General features: G+C 39.9%; 2 long non-coding RNA genes across 2 annotated transcripts; one reads left to right on the top strand and one right to left on the bottom strand.

Annotated features, from left to right (window-relative positions):
• Positions 1-1489: 1489 nt before the first annotated feature.
• LOC121603070 lies at positions 1490-2549 on the top strand. Its single transcript, XR_006006587.1, has 2 exons — positions 1490-2029; positions 2093-2549. It is a non-coding gene; the product is annotated as an uncharacterized LOC121603070 (long non-coding RNA).
• Positions 2550-2648: 99 nt separating this feature from the next.
• On the bottom strand, positions 2649-3566 carry LOC121603069. The gene is made up of 2 exons (XR_006006586.1): positions 2894-3566; positions 2649-2828 (listed from the first exon to the last, which is right to left on the bottom strand). It is a non-coding gene; the product is annotated as an uncharacterized LOC121603069 (long non-coding RNA).
• Positions 3567-17342: the final 13776 nt, after the last annotated feature.

Here is a 17342-nt window from a genome sequence, read left to right as displayed (position 1 = left end):
TTAAACAAGGATTGTTAGCTTGATAAACGATTGTGTCTTAATTAAAATTGTTTACTTTTTTTTATTTTGAATTTGAACATTTTGAAACATCGACAAAGGCTTTGACACAGCTTTAACGAAAGAAAAAATTTAACGAAACTTGTCTGTCACAAGAACGGTTTCAAAATGCATAACTATTTTCCGTTTGTCTTGATGCACTTGTCTTCTGTCATTTCCGTTTGTGTTTAATAATCGGGTTTTGTCTCTGATGTTCGATATCCACCTGAGCTGCAAGTGCCTTGGATGTCAAACGCTTCACAGTTACAGTAGATAGAATTCAATTCGGGACATTTTGAAGTTTATTTACGTAGTTTGTGTTTTTTGTTCTTAAAATTGCGTGCAAAATATTTAAAATAGCTATCAATAATATTTGCAATACTTCACAATCAATTATAACATCGAATATACATGATTAAAACGTATTAAACTTTTGCGTGTACATAATGCATGTGTATGCACTGTATGTGTTTCCGCATGGACAAATGTTTACATTTTTCAATATTGAATTTGAATGATTTTTATATTATTATTGATGTTAGTACCAAGTAAATGTTTTGTTGAATCTTTCCCCTGCAAATGGATATTCATTTAAACTATGAAAATGCTTCATTTTCTAGATGAAAAGTTAGGTGTATTTTAGTGCCATGACAGCGATTGCATGGAACATCTGACAGAGCACCTATCGAACAGAGTCGTGTTTGTTTGTCTCGTTCGATTGGACTCAGAGCACCGCCTAACCTGGCGCTCTAGAACCCAAAGATATGAAGACCAGGTGGTCTCGTCCCATACAAATTGACAACTAATTTCAGAATCATAAAAGGCTCCTTTTGACAGAATGGGTGAAATGAATTTCCATAGGAACCGTTCGCTTTGTTCTTAGCAACACATACGTAGTACACATTGGTGTCCGCATCGACGGCATTATTTTGATCAAAAAATGGTTTTTAATTAGTTCAGATTTGGTTTAGCTTAAAATAAGAAATATTTTGAGTGCTTTTTAAGGTATTTCAGTGCAAATAACGTAGATTCTAAGAATGTTTGTGTATTAGGCAAGTCGTGAGAAAGCTTGTTTGGGGAAATGTTTGCATTCATGCTGTCAAAAAGTGACGTTTAACTTTTGATATAAAAAACAGGCTATGAGACCACCTGATCTTCATACACTTTGCTAGAACCAATCGAACGTGACATCGAACATGAAAAATGTAAGGAATTTGACTATTTTGTCTTGTTTGTTTGTTTGTGTCTGACAGTGCACATACATATGATTATATGGGTTTGTTCGAGTCGGAATTCGTGTTCGATTGGTGCCAGAGCGCAGCCTTAGGAGACCGTGAAATGACGTTTATAGCTCAGGGTTGGCTAAGCGAATTGACATATATTTTGAGAAAACGAATATATGCGCAATCTGAGATTGGGCCAAAGTGGGTAGAAAGGAGGTGTCATACAGAGCAAGGTTATTAGACTCTATACAGGTTATGACAAAAGCCTGTTTTGGCCGATTTCCAATAAAAAAATGAATGAAAAAATTTTGACAGACAAATTGGAATGGTTTGTTTACAATTGGACTGGTTTGTTTACAATTCGACTGATTGCAACTGGATTGCAATCGTGCAATAGTACGATGTTTTAGGTTGAATTGTTCAATTATTGTAAATCTAATTTTAATTATGTACTTTCTACTGGACTTGTGTAGAAAGTGGAGAAGGGATTCCGCTATGAATATTCGTGTGTTATCGTATTAAGACCCAACATGTACGAGTTGAAAAATCGTTACGTCGGAAAACGATCTCAGGACATTAACTTAAGTTTGCTGCAAAATCATGTGTGTATAAGGAATAAGGGAGAGCCGATAAAGAAGCGGATGAAGTAGCCAAATAGTGAGCATATGCTGGACGGAAAATGTATGCAGCGGCTGGACATAAAAAAAATCATATCGAACGACACGTTTCTAACCGTAGATTAACATCAAACCAGTCTCTAACAGCACGTGGTAATTTGATTCATATTTTAGTGAAATGAAAAAGAAATAATTTTATTTTTTAATTTCTCGTAGAATTTCATCACACGAGATTCTTTCCGTCCAAGAACAGTCCTGTGATCTAGTGATGGGCGTTTCGGAGCGCACCAACGGCTCCGGACTAACGGGTCCGGAGCCAGCTACGCTCCGACGGCTCCGTAGCCGGCTCCGCTCCAAGGGCTCCGCAACCGGTTCCGGACTAACAGCTCTGCACTCACGGCTCCATTCCAACAACTGCGGAGCCGGCTACGAGTCCACTGTTCCAGAGCCGTCGACGAATCAACGGCTCCGAACTAACGATTCAATAGAGACAGCATTGCATGCTAGCCTAATCAAAAAACGAATATATCTTCTCGTGGAAGCTAACACACGATGTGATTGCAGTATTGACATGTATGACGTCATAATATTTTTCATGTTTGATAGAGGCAGATAAACCCTATCCACATTATTTCACTTTTCATACAAATTATATGATAAAGAGAAGGAGAAAGAGATGAATATGAGGGTCACCGAGAAGAGCACTTGTGAAGGAAGAGTAGTGGCTGAGCCGGGGAGTAAATGTTGAACGGTCCTGTTGTAACAATTATAATTAGGAAATAAACTATAAGTATATTTGTGCTTATGCATAGTTGTTATTTAAGTTATTGTCCGCGGTTCCATGTCGGTTCGTTGCAGTCGTCATGTTCGAGACGATCGTCTATGCTGCCACTGTTGCCGTTCCAGTTCAAAGAAAACAAATATTCATTCCGTTTTGGCTGCAGCCTTATTCCTGTGGGGGACGATAATGCATGTCACCTTGGGTGTAGCTTAAGCAGTGTTTTAGTAAGGACATACCACACAAGCTTCTACCTTATCATCATCTCAGCACCGCAATTTCGAAGGAGGGATACGCATCATCACCGCTGCCGCAAGTTCGTCAGTGCCGTCGCGGTCCTTGTTCGGGTCAAGTGCAATAGCGGAACGAAAGTGATGCCGGTAGCATTTTTTGCACCACATCATCACAGGTTCCCTGACCAACATCGTCAAAAGGGTGTCATCACATCGATACTCTTTCACTGAATTGTTCCGTGTCCGTTCCAATCCGAATAAAGGACGAGCTGTTATGCGCGAAGCGACATGGGATCTGGCCACTTCTCATACGAGGGGCAGCATCTGCCCAGTTTGGACACTGTTGCTGCTGGACGGCATGAACTCTCGTCCACTGAAGCTAGGACAGCAATACCAAACCTGTAGAACAATTGAAACTGATGAGACAATCCGACGATATCCAGGGCATGTAAGCAAAATTGACTTAGCATTAACCAATCCAACATAGAAGTCATATTCTATAAATGATATAACTAGTTAGCATGAAGAATAATTGTAGCAGTAATTTCGTCTTCTGTAAACTTATTTATGTTGCTCGTGCCAAGCAACAGCTGGTCGGCATCTATTTTGACAGAAAAGTTGTAAACAAGGTATCCATAATGGTGACCCTCTCAAACGCTCTGTCGTAACCTGTATAGAGTCTAATAACCTTGATACAGAGCATTTGGCCATCAAGGCTTTAGAAAAAAGCACAAAACCAGGATCGACGGCAGTTGTCAAATGCGACGAATGTTGCTGGTATACGGGTATGATAAATGAATTGTTTTCGTTTAACAAATATTTGTATAGCTCTAAAAACTTGTATTTTGCATCTACACGTTATAAATCGGCATTTTCAACGTGATATTGCGGCTGCTGCCTGTAAACAAATATCGACGGCTGTTGTCAAACTGCATCTCAAAATGGCAACATGCCAAACGCTAAGAATACACCTCCTCTATATTCCACCTTGAGATTGCGCATCGTGTATTAATACGGTTAAGGGCGGTGGCAACGCTTTTTCGCATGCGATTTTATCGGACGGCCCAAAGTGGGTATAGGGACTAGGTGGGCTTACAGGTTTGGCGGGAAGGCTATATTGGACGAACGAATGACAGGAGGGGATTCGATTGTGACCGTATTAATACACGATGCGCAATCTCAGATTGCGCATATATTCGTTTTATCAAAATATATGTCATTTCGCGTAGCCAACCCTGGGCTAAAAACGTCATTTCCATACAATTTCAGATTGCGCCAAGATTGCGCATAAATTTTCAAGATTATATGTCCGAGATATATATATATTTTTTTTGACAGATAAATATATCAAACCGACCCGTTTGACAGATAAATATATGCGCAATCTGAGATTGCGCATCGTCTATTGCTACGGTGATACGTAGTTTTTCACCCACACTACGGCACCTCAACCAAAACAGCCATTGAAATTCACACGCATACATCAACAAAGGATCGAATCCCCTCCTGTAATTTCGTTTTCATTTTTCACAGCACGGCTGTCAAATTGTTCGGGATAGGCCCACCTGTTTAATAAACCCAAGGTCAAGGTGGAATATATAATGAGGTGTAGTTATAGCGCTTTTGGCGATCCCCCTCCTGGGCACCGATTTTGACAGATGGTTTTCCGCTTGTATATGTATTGATGGATTGTTTACGTTTTGCATGGTCAATATTTGGTGGAGATCAATTTGGGTGAATATTTTAGTTTATTAGAACACAGCCCGTGATTTAAAATGGAAATTTTCCTTCGAGAACTAGAAGCGTTCGCCAAACGCGGAAAACTAACTGTCAGTTTTTTCGTTGATTCTTCTTCCACCTAGCTGTCAAAACGGGCTTATAACTGTCGTGATCTGGCCAAGCACTTTTTACTTTTACTTATTTTTATAGAGACTTTGAGGTCTAGCTCATTCGCCTCTTCTGGCCAAGCAACCATCCTTTAAAGCAACCTTTCGGATTCAAGAAATTAAGGAACACACGGTGTCATGCTCTTCCGTTGATTAATCCAACACGACTGACGTTTATTCGCATTTCCTGTCATCTCGAATGATCTTTCACGCTCGTCCTATCTCTCTCTATCTATCACTTCCTTGTCTATCCTAAACCCTACAATCTACTTCTTCCGTACTCTCAACAGTGCAATAAATTCAAAAATGTATCTTAAGTAATAAAACAATTTTAATAATAACTATCACTGCTTATATTTAATTGAGTTTGAAAAAAAATTAATATGTATAAGGAAAGAAATTGTGGCACCTAATACATCTCCATGTCGTCCCACCAAGCAGGTTTACAACGATTTCTCTGTGGTCTTGATGAGGCAGCGGATGTACTTGTTGCGTTAGGGGCCTGAGTATCATTATCTGTCGCTTCATTGTGATTGTTTACATTACTGGGGTATAACTTGAAATCTTGTATATTCCTAGCAAATTGATTCCCGTTTTCACCACGAACAACAATCTTTGCTCCTTCTCTTGTTAAAACAGTAAAGGTCTCTTCAGAGAATAATCGATCAGTTTTAGTCCTTTGGGGTACAGCTACTACCACTTTATCTCCTACGTTTATACTGCTTTCCTTCGCGCCTCGTCTATCGTCAGCATATTTTTTGCTAAATAATTTAGCATGTGCATCGTCTTCTCTTATGTCCATTCTATCTACACCGGTTTTTCTCTCCCACAAACCAGGAAACGTCCCTCTATAACGCCATCCGACAAGAAGCTCAAATGGAGTCGCGTTTAACCTAGAGTGATGTTTACGCGTATTATGTATCTGTACGTATTCCTGAAGCGCTTCATTCCAATTCTTTTTTTCTACTTTCGCCGCTGAAACTGCCTTTATTATTCCCTGGTTCTGACGTTCGACGGCCCCGTTAGATTGTGCACTTAACGGAATCGACTTATGTATTTTAACTCCTTTTTGTTCCCAAAACTCTATGAATTCTTTGCTTTTGAATGGTGGCCCATCATCGCTTTGAATCACACTAGGTAATCCCCATTGCTTAAATATATTACAAAGCGCTATATTAGTTGACTTGGCATCAGTGGATTTCAAATGTACGACATGTAAGAATCTAGAGTAGGTATCTACACAGACCAAGAAATGTTCCGAACCACATCCTTGTAAAGATAAAAAATCGATTTGTAATTTCTCCCATGGCCCGTCTGGAAGCTCTCGACTGGATAAAGGAACAGGAGGATTTCTTCTGGAAATTGCTAGACAAGTAGCACAATTACTGACGAATTCTTGGGCCTCTTTAGACATATTGGGCCACCAGAAATGTTCGCGTAAAATTCTTTTAGTAGCTCCACATCCAACATGTCCTTCGTGAGATGTTTCGATTGCCCTTTTCCGGAGATATTTAGGTAATACAATCAAGTTGTTTTTGAAAACTAGAGCATCAAGACTTCTCAATTGTTTTTCAAGACATTCGTACCTTCTTAGATGACGAGGCCAATGACCTGTTTGAATTGCCAAACGCACTTCAGCTAACTCCTTGTCTTGTTCTGAAGCCAGTTGGATTTCTGACCATGTCATACTCATGTTAAATGCATCAACCGTGTAAAATATGTGCTTATCATCGTTTTCATCGAAAGGTTCATCCGCTTGACAATTGCTAATCAATCGTGAAACAACGTCTGCAATATTCTGATCACCAGGAACACATCGGGTTTCAAAGTTAAATGGTTGTAACCGCAGAGCCCACGACTCGGCACGAGTAATAGATCTTTTTCCGGATCGATATTGTCCGCCGAAGATAAACATATTCGCAACCGAGTCGGTCCAAACGGTAAAGTTAATGCTCGTTAAGTAGTATTTGAACCGTTCAACTGACCATACTATGGCTAACGCCTCTTTTTGGGTATGAGGGTATCGTTGTTCTGTTACCGTCAATGATTTGGAAATACATGCTATTACACGAGGTACACCTGCAGAATTGAATTGGGCAAGAACTGCTCCGAGACCGAATGGTGACGCATCCACGAATAATTCTGTTCTGTCCTTGTGATCAAAATAACCCAATTTGTCGATTGAATTAATAGCTGCGTTCTTTATATCAATGAACTCAAATTCTTCTAATTCAGTCCAATAAAATGATGATGTATTTGCAAGCGCTCTTAAATGTTTAGTTCTCTCTGCTCTATGAAGAGTGAATCTTTCGAGGAAATTAATGAGGCCTAAGAAGCTCTTTACTTCTGATAATGTTTCTGGCCGTCGAAACCCATCAATGGCTTTTCTCTTGTCTTCGTCGACTCGCCACCCATCGTGAGAAAGTAAGAAACCTAAGAATTTAACCGTTTGTTTACCGAAAACGCATTTACTGGAGTTTAATAACACATTGTGTTTCTGTAGACGTGAAAGTGTATAGCGAAGATTATCGTCGTGTTCTTCCTTCGTATTGCCGAATACAAGGATATCATCAAGATAGTTTACCGTTCCGGGGCAATCTGCAAGTACAACTGTCTGAAGTATTTCTTGAAAGATATCAGGAGCATTGCATAATCCAAAGGGTAATCGAATGAAGCGGTAAGTATTGTTACCTGAGAAAAAATTGGTTAAATGTCTGCATGATTCATCTAGCACAATATGGTAGAATGCATTAGTCAGATCTATAGTAGAGAACCAACTAGCTCCATTAAGTTTTGATAGGATTTCTTCCAACGTAGGCATTCTAAATGGGGTCCTCATACTACATTTGTTCGGGCCCCGTAAATCGACTACCAAACGAATGTCTTGTTTACCTTTCGGAACAACTAACAGCGATGAGCAAAAAGTTTTATCCATGCCGCTAGTCACCTTTTCAATTATATTAGATGATAGAAGGTTTTCAAGTCGATTTTCAACTTCGGTTATGAATGCGGGGGGAATATTTGTATATACCTTTCTAGATGGTGGCAAGCTTTTATCATAAAAAAGCATAACTGGAGGTACATTGAATTTTGAAAAATGTTTCAACACACCTACAGCATTTACATCTCCCGACTCTATTTTGTGTCCTGCCCTATGAGAGCCTACAATGGGAACGCTTAAGCCAAGCTGTAACACACTATATCTTGTCGCAGTCGAACGCCCTAAAAGTGGTTTTGCTCCTGGTATGACATAAAATTTTTCGATTGCGGAAGGCCGATCAAGGGAAATAAACAGTTCAGCGAGGAATGTAGCGATAACTGAAATAGGTTTACTTGTAGCATATGCCCTCAACGGTTTATCCGTGCCGTTTTTCAATTCATAAATTGGATGAGAAATGGTATCACTCATTATTTGATCGAAAATATTATCACCGATAGTATTCACTTCGGCCCCAGAATCTATCAAAAACTTAACCTCAACACCCGCTACTATACATGTAATTGATCCTGCGCTTTCTATTCCCTTGAAATCCAAGGAACACATCACGTACGAATCTAACCCGCACATTGATACCTTTGTTGGGCTGACGAAAATATTTGGCTCCGATAGCTTACTTGAGCTAGTTGATATTGAATAATTGCTCGTACGCATGTTGATATTATAAACTGCTGGAATTAGTTGAAGAGTTGTCTAAAATGATACAAAATGCCGATTAATGTCTAATTCAAATCCATCAAGTGAAAAGTTTATTAATTTCTTCTGTGCATAACTACTATGTCATTAATTCATTTCTTTGATCAAAACTTACAGCTTCCTCTTCTTGGTCGTTGGACGCAACTGCTGCAATTTTCCTAATTTTAGAAGCGGGCGAACCATCTTGATCTCTACCGGTTTCACGTTTAACACGAGATGACGTACATGCTCTTTGAATATGCCCTTTAGCTCGGCACAAATGGCAAAACTTCGCAATGGCAAAACAGTGATCCGGTTGATGACCTGTGCTCGTACAACGCCAGCACTGTTTAGATGAAGACAAAACGGGTCCACTCATGCGTGAATATCCTCCGCGGCTACGCGGAAAATATCCTCTGCCTCTGTAGCCGAATGTTGATGTTCGAATCTCTCCTCGGCTCGAACCCGGAACACCATACGACACCGCCAATACATTTGAAGCTTCTTCCGTAGGATACTTCTTGCTAAAATTTTCCTCTGCTTGTTGTTCAATCTCGACCGTACGCACACGGTCCAATAACTCTTGTAAAGAGTTCCCTTTACGGGCAGCTTTTCGGGCTACTTCGCGGACTTTACGGTTTCTGGCATGGTTCTGTAAAACATCTGCTACAGTCTCGACAAGTTGGTCATGAACATAACCGCAAAGTTTGGCAATAGTTGACACACGACGCACATATTTTAGGTCAGATTCGTCCTTATTCTGCGGCAACGATCGAAGTTTCTGCCGCTGGAATAGCAAATAATCCCTTGAACCAAAATACTCCTCAAGGCGATAAATTGCATTGGAATATGGCTGGGTAAGGGCATCAGGCCCGCCTTTATTAGATGTGTTGTCCAAGATGTCAAGCAATTTTGAGCCTGCTTTCATTTTAAAAATGTTTGCCTTCGTCGACTCTTCCTTTATGCCTGCTAATGCCATACCCGATTCGAGGATCTCACGCCATCTATTGAAGGAAATTTTGCCAATTTCCTCCTCTCCGTCTAAGGCTTTGCATTCCCCAACTTGTAGCGAAGAAAATGAAAGCGAGGGAAATGCTGAAGCTTCCTCTATTCCTGGTTTGAACGAACACACACTATGCTCGTCGTCATCCTCCACCATCCACCCGGAATCCCGCAAGTTTCTTGGCATGATTGTAACTTTATAAATGTTATCTCCGTAGTTTAATTGACAAGCCGTAATTAAACAATATGCAAGTAGATTAACAACGCGACTTTTGTGTAATCAGGAACCTTTGTTCAGTTAACACGTTGATTCACGTTTCCGCCATTTCATCGCGTCGCTTGTCATTACTCACACCAACAAGTGTGATCTCCCTTCAAAAACGGTGGAAACTGCTGAACCGGTTCGCTGATGATAAACTTAACCCTTACCACCGTGTGTAACATGAACGTGGGCTAACCCTACACATTGTAACGATCATCATTATTTGATTATTTATTATTATAATTATAAACTGAAGTATTACTTATTTTTGTTGTATATATACATACATATATATATATATATTATATATATATATATATATAATATATATATATATAATATATATATATATATATATATATATATATATATATATATATATATATATATATTTTTTTTATTAATTCCTATTGAAATGTGTCTTAATATTTACGATTGCATCAATCCTATTGAAGGATATGCTTTAACACTTATAACACTGTTGCATCGATTTTCGTTGAAATGTGCATTAATGTGGTCTATCCATCGATCCTCACGAAGGATTGCTTCGATACGTATACTGTCACACTTTTTTTTTAATTTTTTTTTTAATTTGCATCGATTCTTGTTGGAATGTGCTTTAATGTGGTCTATTGCATCGATCCTCATGGAGGATGTGCCTTAACATTTAATTACATTTTTTTTGTGCAACATCAATTCCTGGTGGAATGTGCTTTAATGTGGTCTATTGCATCGGTCCTCTTGAAGGATATGCCTTAACTCTTCATCTCCGTTTATTAATATTATTATTATTATTATTATTATTATTATTATTATTATTACTATTATTATTTTTTATTTTTTTACATCGATTCCTGGTGGAATGTGCTTTAATGTGGTCTATTACATCGATCCTCTTGGAGGATGTGCCTTAACATTTAATTTCTTTTTTTTTGTGTAACATCAATTCCTGGTGGAATGTGCTTTAATGTGGTCTATTGCATCGATCCTCTTGGAGGGTGTGCCTTAACATTCAATTTCATTTTTTTATTACATCGATTCCTGGTGGAATGTGCTTTAATATGGTCTATTGCATCAGTCCTCTTGAAGGATGTGCCTCAACATTTAATTTCCATTTTTTTTTGTTACATCGATTACTGGTGGATTGTGCTTTCATGTGGTCTATAGCATCAATTCATACAAGTATGAACGTTTTATAAGTAAGATTTTGCGTCAGCACTATAAGGCACTGAGTAGGAAAATTATTATGTAAATGCCTTTATTAATTTAATTTTTAAAATTATGCATGTTATAATTATTAATAATAAGTTAACTTATTGATTGATTTATTTATTTATAAATTTATTATTTAACTCATTTTATTTTATTTTGTTTTATTTTACATATCGTTTTATTTATTTTATTTCTTATAAACATTTTAAGAAATAATTATTATTTTATTTATGAAGTATTATTTATTATTTTGTGTTTTATTTTGTTCATTGTTCCTATTTATGTCTTGTTTTACTATGATAGTAAATACTACTTGTATTTAATGCTCATTAATCACTTACAACGTGTTCCTCAAGTATCTTTTTTTTATTTTTTTTTTATTTTTTTTTGTAACAGACCCCTTCAGGAACGTCTAAATCGTTTATATTGTTCAACACTTGCTAGTGTGCGTATCTTCTTCATTGATATAAACTATGTCACTGACACATACGCACCCGTTCATCCATATTCTCACTTGTTTTGGAAAATACGCAATACCCACAATAACCGACCAAATCCTTATATTTACCATGCGTAGATTCGTCCAACTGCGCCATTGTCGTGATCTGGCCAAGCAACCATCCTTTAAAGCAACCTTTCGGATTCAAGAAATTAAGGAACACACGGTGTCATGCTCTTCCGTTGATTAATCCAACACGACTGACGTTTATTCGCATTTCCCGTCATCTCGAATGATCTTTCACGCTCGTCCTATCTCTCTCTATCTATCACTTCCTTGTCTATCCTAAACCCTACAATAACTTGACCTGATATCTTTACGGTCCTTGCAGTGTGCATCAATTTTTGTCTCGAAGGCGTCAGTTTTTGACAGTGCGCATCAATTTTGTCTCGAAGGCACCAATTTTTGTCTCATGGTCACCAATTTTTATTTATTTATTTATTTATTTATTTCATATATATAACCGACGGATCATCATGTCTAATCGGCAACCTTATAATTAAATTAAGGAGCATATAAATAAACATCTAGTTATAAGCAAACATTACATGTGACGTAGACGCAATTTCTCCTTGAACGTGGAAGTAGACATACTAAAATCGAACAAATCTAACACTTCATTGAACTCGAGGGACATACGTATAATAGGGTGTCCCTGGCTATGGTTGTTGCGGGTACGCGGAACACGGAGATGGAAATTGGATCTAAGAATCCGACAGGGAGCGAACAAATTGATGCTGGCTAGTAATGCCGGGGAATCGATCTCTCCGTTAAGGAGCCGAAATATGAAAAGGCATTGGGCGTTTTTACGTCGAGAGCAGAGTGGTTCAAGTCCGAGAAGCAGACACCGCTGATGGTAGGTGGGCCGAGCGTGGTGGGATTGCCATGGAAGGAGTCGAACCGCGTACCTGGTGAGTCTCCGTTGAATGGCTTCGAGGCGATTGATGTCGCCAACGCCAAGCGGGCACCAGATCGGACAGCAGTACTCCAGGCACGACCTTACGATGGCACAGAAGATCGACTTGACGCACATGGGATCGGTAAACTCGCTACAGGTCCGCGTAATTAAACCAAGTAGCTGATTTCCCTTCGCAACAACGCTATCAATGTGAGGGCGAAATGACATCTTCTGATCGAGTAGCACCCCCAGATCACGGATACATGTCGTGCGAGCCAAAGCCGTGTTGAGCATAGTGTATGTAAACGTGATGGGGTGACGGGCTCTGCTGAATGATATACACTGGCATTTATCAGCACACACTTGGAGAGCGTTTCTGCTGCACCAGCTATCCAGATTCTCAAGGATCGTTTGAAGGCGTACACAGTCACTGTCGTTTCTAACTGGAGCGAATATTTTTACATCGTCGGCGTACATTAGGTGTTGGCCTGGCGGTAAAACGAAAGATAGATCATTAATATAGATGAGGAAGAGTAGCGGTCCCAAATTACTCCCTTGAGGCACACCGGAGGAGCTGGTGAAAGAGTGAGAACGATGAGATCCTATACTTATGTAGTACGAACGACCAGTTAAATATGAACGCAGCCAGGTGATGTGCCAGTCGAGGAAACCGAGTTTTTTAGCTTCGAAAGTAGAATATCATGAGAAATACTATCGAACGCAGCCTGAAGTCGATATATACTGCATCAACTTGAGTACCACGATCCATGTTGTCGAAGCAGTAGCCAACAAATTCAGCAAGATTTGTGGTGGAAGATCTCCTTGGGAGAAATCCATGCTGACTAGGGCTCATATAGTTTTGAACTGCTGTGAGTAGCGGATTGTATAGAATGAGCTCAAACACCTTTGCACAAGCGCATAGGGATACAATGCCACGATAATTACTAGCATGAAGTCGACTGCCTTTTATGGATAGGAATCATTCGCGCGTGTTTCCAGGACTCAGGATACGTGCCACGCATAAGGGAATCATTAAATATTTTGGCAAGAATGGGTGCGAGTGATTGACGGCAGTGCTTCAATATGTATGCGGGAATATTGTCAGGTCCAGATGATGTAGATGGTTTTATATCGTTGAGTGTGCGCGCAATTAATGCTTCGTCAATTGTGGGTATAATAAAATCGATAGCATCCGATGGAGTATTGCGGGTGGCCTCTGCTAGTGTGTTAGGATTGTGAACAGGAAGGGTGAATGCATCAGCGAAACGATTGGCGAGAGTGTTGCAAATATCGGATGTATCGATACTAGTTTGGCCATTGTAGCTCATTGACGGAGGGATACTTCTTATATTGCGCCGTTTGTTCCAGAAGCTCCAGAACCGTGTCGGCTTAGAAAATAGCTGCCTTTCAGTACGGCGAATGAAGGAGCGGTAGAGCACACGATTATGTCGACGATAATTGTTCAGGCATCGAAAAAATTCTCCTATGCAGCGATGATCTCGTTCTACTGTAATCCGCGTAGGCTTTTGATTTTATTTTTTTAAACCGTCTTAAAGATGCATTAGACCAATCGGGGCCAGGTTTCGTTGAGCAACAGGAACGCAGGAATTAATCGCTGAGCGCATAAAAACGCTAAAGCAATCGGTGGCTTCGTCCGATAGTGGAAAAGTTGGAGCAGTCAAAATTACGGTCAAACGACACAATAAGGGCATTCATACGTTCCACATTCGTTTTGAAGAAATTTCTATTGACTGTACTGCGAGTGTGACTGGTGGTGGTGGGATAGTTGTACGGGATAATAAATCATCATATCCAATGAAGGATGATGAAAGTCCTCACTGAGAAGTGGAATACTACAGTGTGTTACGTATGGGAGGAAGTTCTCTAGAGCCGAAGTACCATTCACAGAGTGCAGAGGTGTGATTGAGTCGCACAAAATATTGGTTGCGGCAAGGTTTGCGAAGACCAGATCCAATTGACGCCCAGATTGATTTCCAATACCACTCAACTGAAATAATCCGGTACTATGCAACCCATCAACGAAATCGGTATTAGCCACGGAATTGCATAAAGGTGCATAATGCATGACAGAATAACATGGAGAGCAATCGGTGGCTTCTGATGTATTAGTCAGCTCCCATCTGATATCAGGTTTATTGAAATCTCCGAAGACGTTAATAAATCGCTCTCTTTAATGCGGCTTGAAATTTCACGTACACTATCATGTAAAGCGTTCATCACTGCGGGGTCATTCGCATGACTAGGCGGAATGAAAAACAACGCCGATGTAAACAGAGACACCTGGCAGCAATGTTTTGATCCAAAGTTGTTCCAGTATGGTATTAGGCGATGCGATTCACATGTCGGTATTGAAGAGGAACTTGCAATTAAAACACCCCCACCGCGTGAGAGGGCACTGTTGGAAAGATTCCTATCGCACCTGTAGATATGATAATGATCGTCAGTGAGGAGCGAAGAAGGTATGGACTGAGTAAGCCAAGTCTCGGTAAGAATGATAAAATCATCTATTCTGATTCTGATAGCGCCAGGCGAAGATTTGTAGTTTTCGTTCGTAGACCACGTACATTTTGGTAGTAGATAGAGAGACTGGGATGAGCTGAACGAGGTGCATCGCCGAGATGCTGTGCAAGATTGCTATTCATCCGACGGCGCCAGCGTCAGCAGATTCATCAGTCCGTTTAGCGTTTCGCTTCGGTCGTTTTTTGGAGCGGCTAAGCATTCGGGAGGTGACCTAGTAGGTGTGGTGGTAACAAGCATTCGCTCATTAAGGTCAAGATGTGGTTCGTTTGTAAACAAGCTGCGTCTGTAGTGGTCATGGCAGTGAGGAAATCGTAACGGGCTGTGCGAGCGTATCTGTTGTAGTAGTTGGCATCGCGGCACTCCCTCCAGAATGTGAGAGAGGATTATGATAAGTGTCGGTAGCGGGAGTAACGTTTTGATCGAGCATCGAATTTGTTTCAGTTGTTGCACAGGTATTAGTGTTATAATTATGGTCCGATAGTCACGGAACTCTCGGTAGGTAGAGCAGAGGGCCATGTGTTAGGTGAGAGAGCCTTGTTGCGTAGAGTGGCTGGTATGCCCACCTTAAATGAGATAAATGAGAGTGTACTAGTGTCGGCACCAAGCTTCGTCAAACGGTGTACAGACACATCCCGCTTATCGAGTGCTAGCCGTACTTGTACCATGAGAGAAATCTGCTCAGTGGTAACGATGGGGAGAAACGCGTAAAGAATAGCCACATTCGCGTATCGGTGTGTGGGATGGTGTCTAGTGTGTCAGAATCGAGCGGCGATCCCGATCCTCTGAGTAGTGGTGTTTGCGGGTTGTAAACTGGTGGTGGCATATTGGTGAAGGATGACGGTTCGTTCGCACTCACACTAAGAGAAGCGGCTAATGATGGATACTGTTGTAGTGTGGGTGTAATAGTACCGGGGATATTTTTGACCACTGAATTAAACAATTTAGGCGCTGAATTGTGATGAATGGGCCGTTGAGACGGTAAATCGGTGGCGGCATGCGTCGATCGCAAGCAGGAACGGATCTCCGCCTTTAAAACTTCCAGAAGCTCTAACTTAATAGCTGTGTATGCTGTGACAGCTCGCTACGGAGGCCCGCTTTAAGGTCGGCTATGCTGGACAGTAGGTCGACAGAAGTGTGAGTGTACGGGGTGGAAGTAGCGGAAAGTTCCTCAGAAAGCCGCTGCATGAGAAGTGAAATCAGAGTTGCACCAACCCTGGCATTTCACACATGCGATCAGCAGCTACGATCGTCGTTAGGCAGGCGGAACAAATACAGCCATTGCTTTGTGGATGAGCGATTGATTGTGATGTTGTTGAAGCGACGTAATGATTGTGGGCCGGGAAAACGTTTCCAGGTGATTGACGGTGAATAATCCAGTTGTTAAACAAAACCAGCAATGAAGTCACCTACACCAGCAACAAGTTCAGCAAAGATACAGGCTTTCTCGGAATAATATGAAAATAGTCGGAGCGCAGAGATCTTCGACCAGTCACAGTGACGTTTGGAATGTGAATGATGACTATTTGTCGCTTGTTCATGAAATTTTGCCTCTTAATATATCAACATGAGCCTATCTGATTTGATACGTAGTTGGGGTGATTTAATTGTAGTAACATTTAATTTCAATAAAATCTATGGTTTAATAATATTTTATTAAATATTCCAAATTTTGGAATATATTTCAGGTACGTAGATCAACACAGCTGATTGCTTTTGAAAATGAAGATACGTTGTACTTCTTAACCGAAAATGGCACTACAATGATAACCGTACGGATTGGCGAGAAACTATTTTAGGAATTATTTAACTATTTGCCACGATGCCAAAATGAAAAAAATATCGAGGATTAATCTTCTCTAAATTGTTTTGATTACAGGGTTTTACAAGTCAGAATCGAATGTCAGCAAAACAATTTCAGAAGCTCAAGATGCAGTTTAGCTGTCAAAAGTGTTGTTTCACCGCATCGATGCTATTTTTAATAGGCGCAATTTGATTTTTAAATCGCTAAAGTTGGTTTTTAGAGGCCTTTCGCATCGTTTTGCAAATTAAATCACGTACTTTGATATTATTTGTATACAAATCATTTATTTAGTGCGTTTATAGCTTTATATTTATGAACTATTACGTATTTATTGGAAAAATAATATTTTTTGGGCAAAAAGCTACGAGCACTTGCGTATGTAAACATGTACAATATTTATGTAGCCTTTTGCACACAGAAAATCGCATTTTTTTTCCATAAAACGTAATATTATAAAATATATGCTTAAAACGCATACAGCATTGATCTCAATCATATAATCTCAAAACACATGTCTGAATTTGCAAAGCGATGCGAAAGGCTCTAAAAAACAACTTGAGCGATTTAAAAATCAAATTGCGCTTGTGAAAAAATAGCATCGGTGCAGTGAAACACAACTTTTGACAGCTAAACTGAATCTTGTATTTCTGAAATTGTTTTTGCTGACATTCGATTCTGACT

Source organism: Anopheles merus, unplaced genomic scaffold (assembly GCF_017562075.2).
Source record: "Anopheles merus strain MAF unplaced genomic scaffold, AmerM5.1 LNR4000811, whole genome shotgun sequence".
Lineage (NCBI taxonomy): Eukaryota > Metazoa > Arthropoda > Insecta > Diptera > Culicidae > Anopheles > Anopheles merus.
The sequence above is the reverse complement of the archived record's forward strand: the minus strand, read 5'-3'. Positions and strand labels throughout refer to the sequence as shown.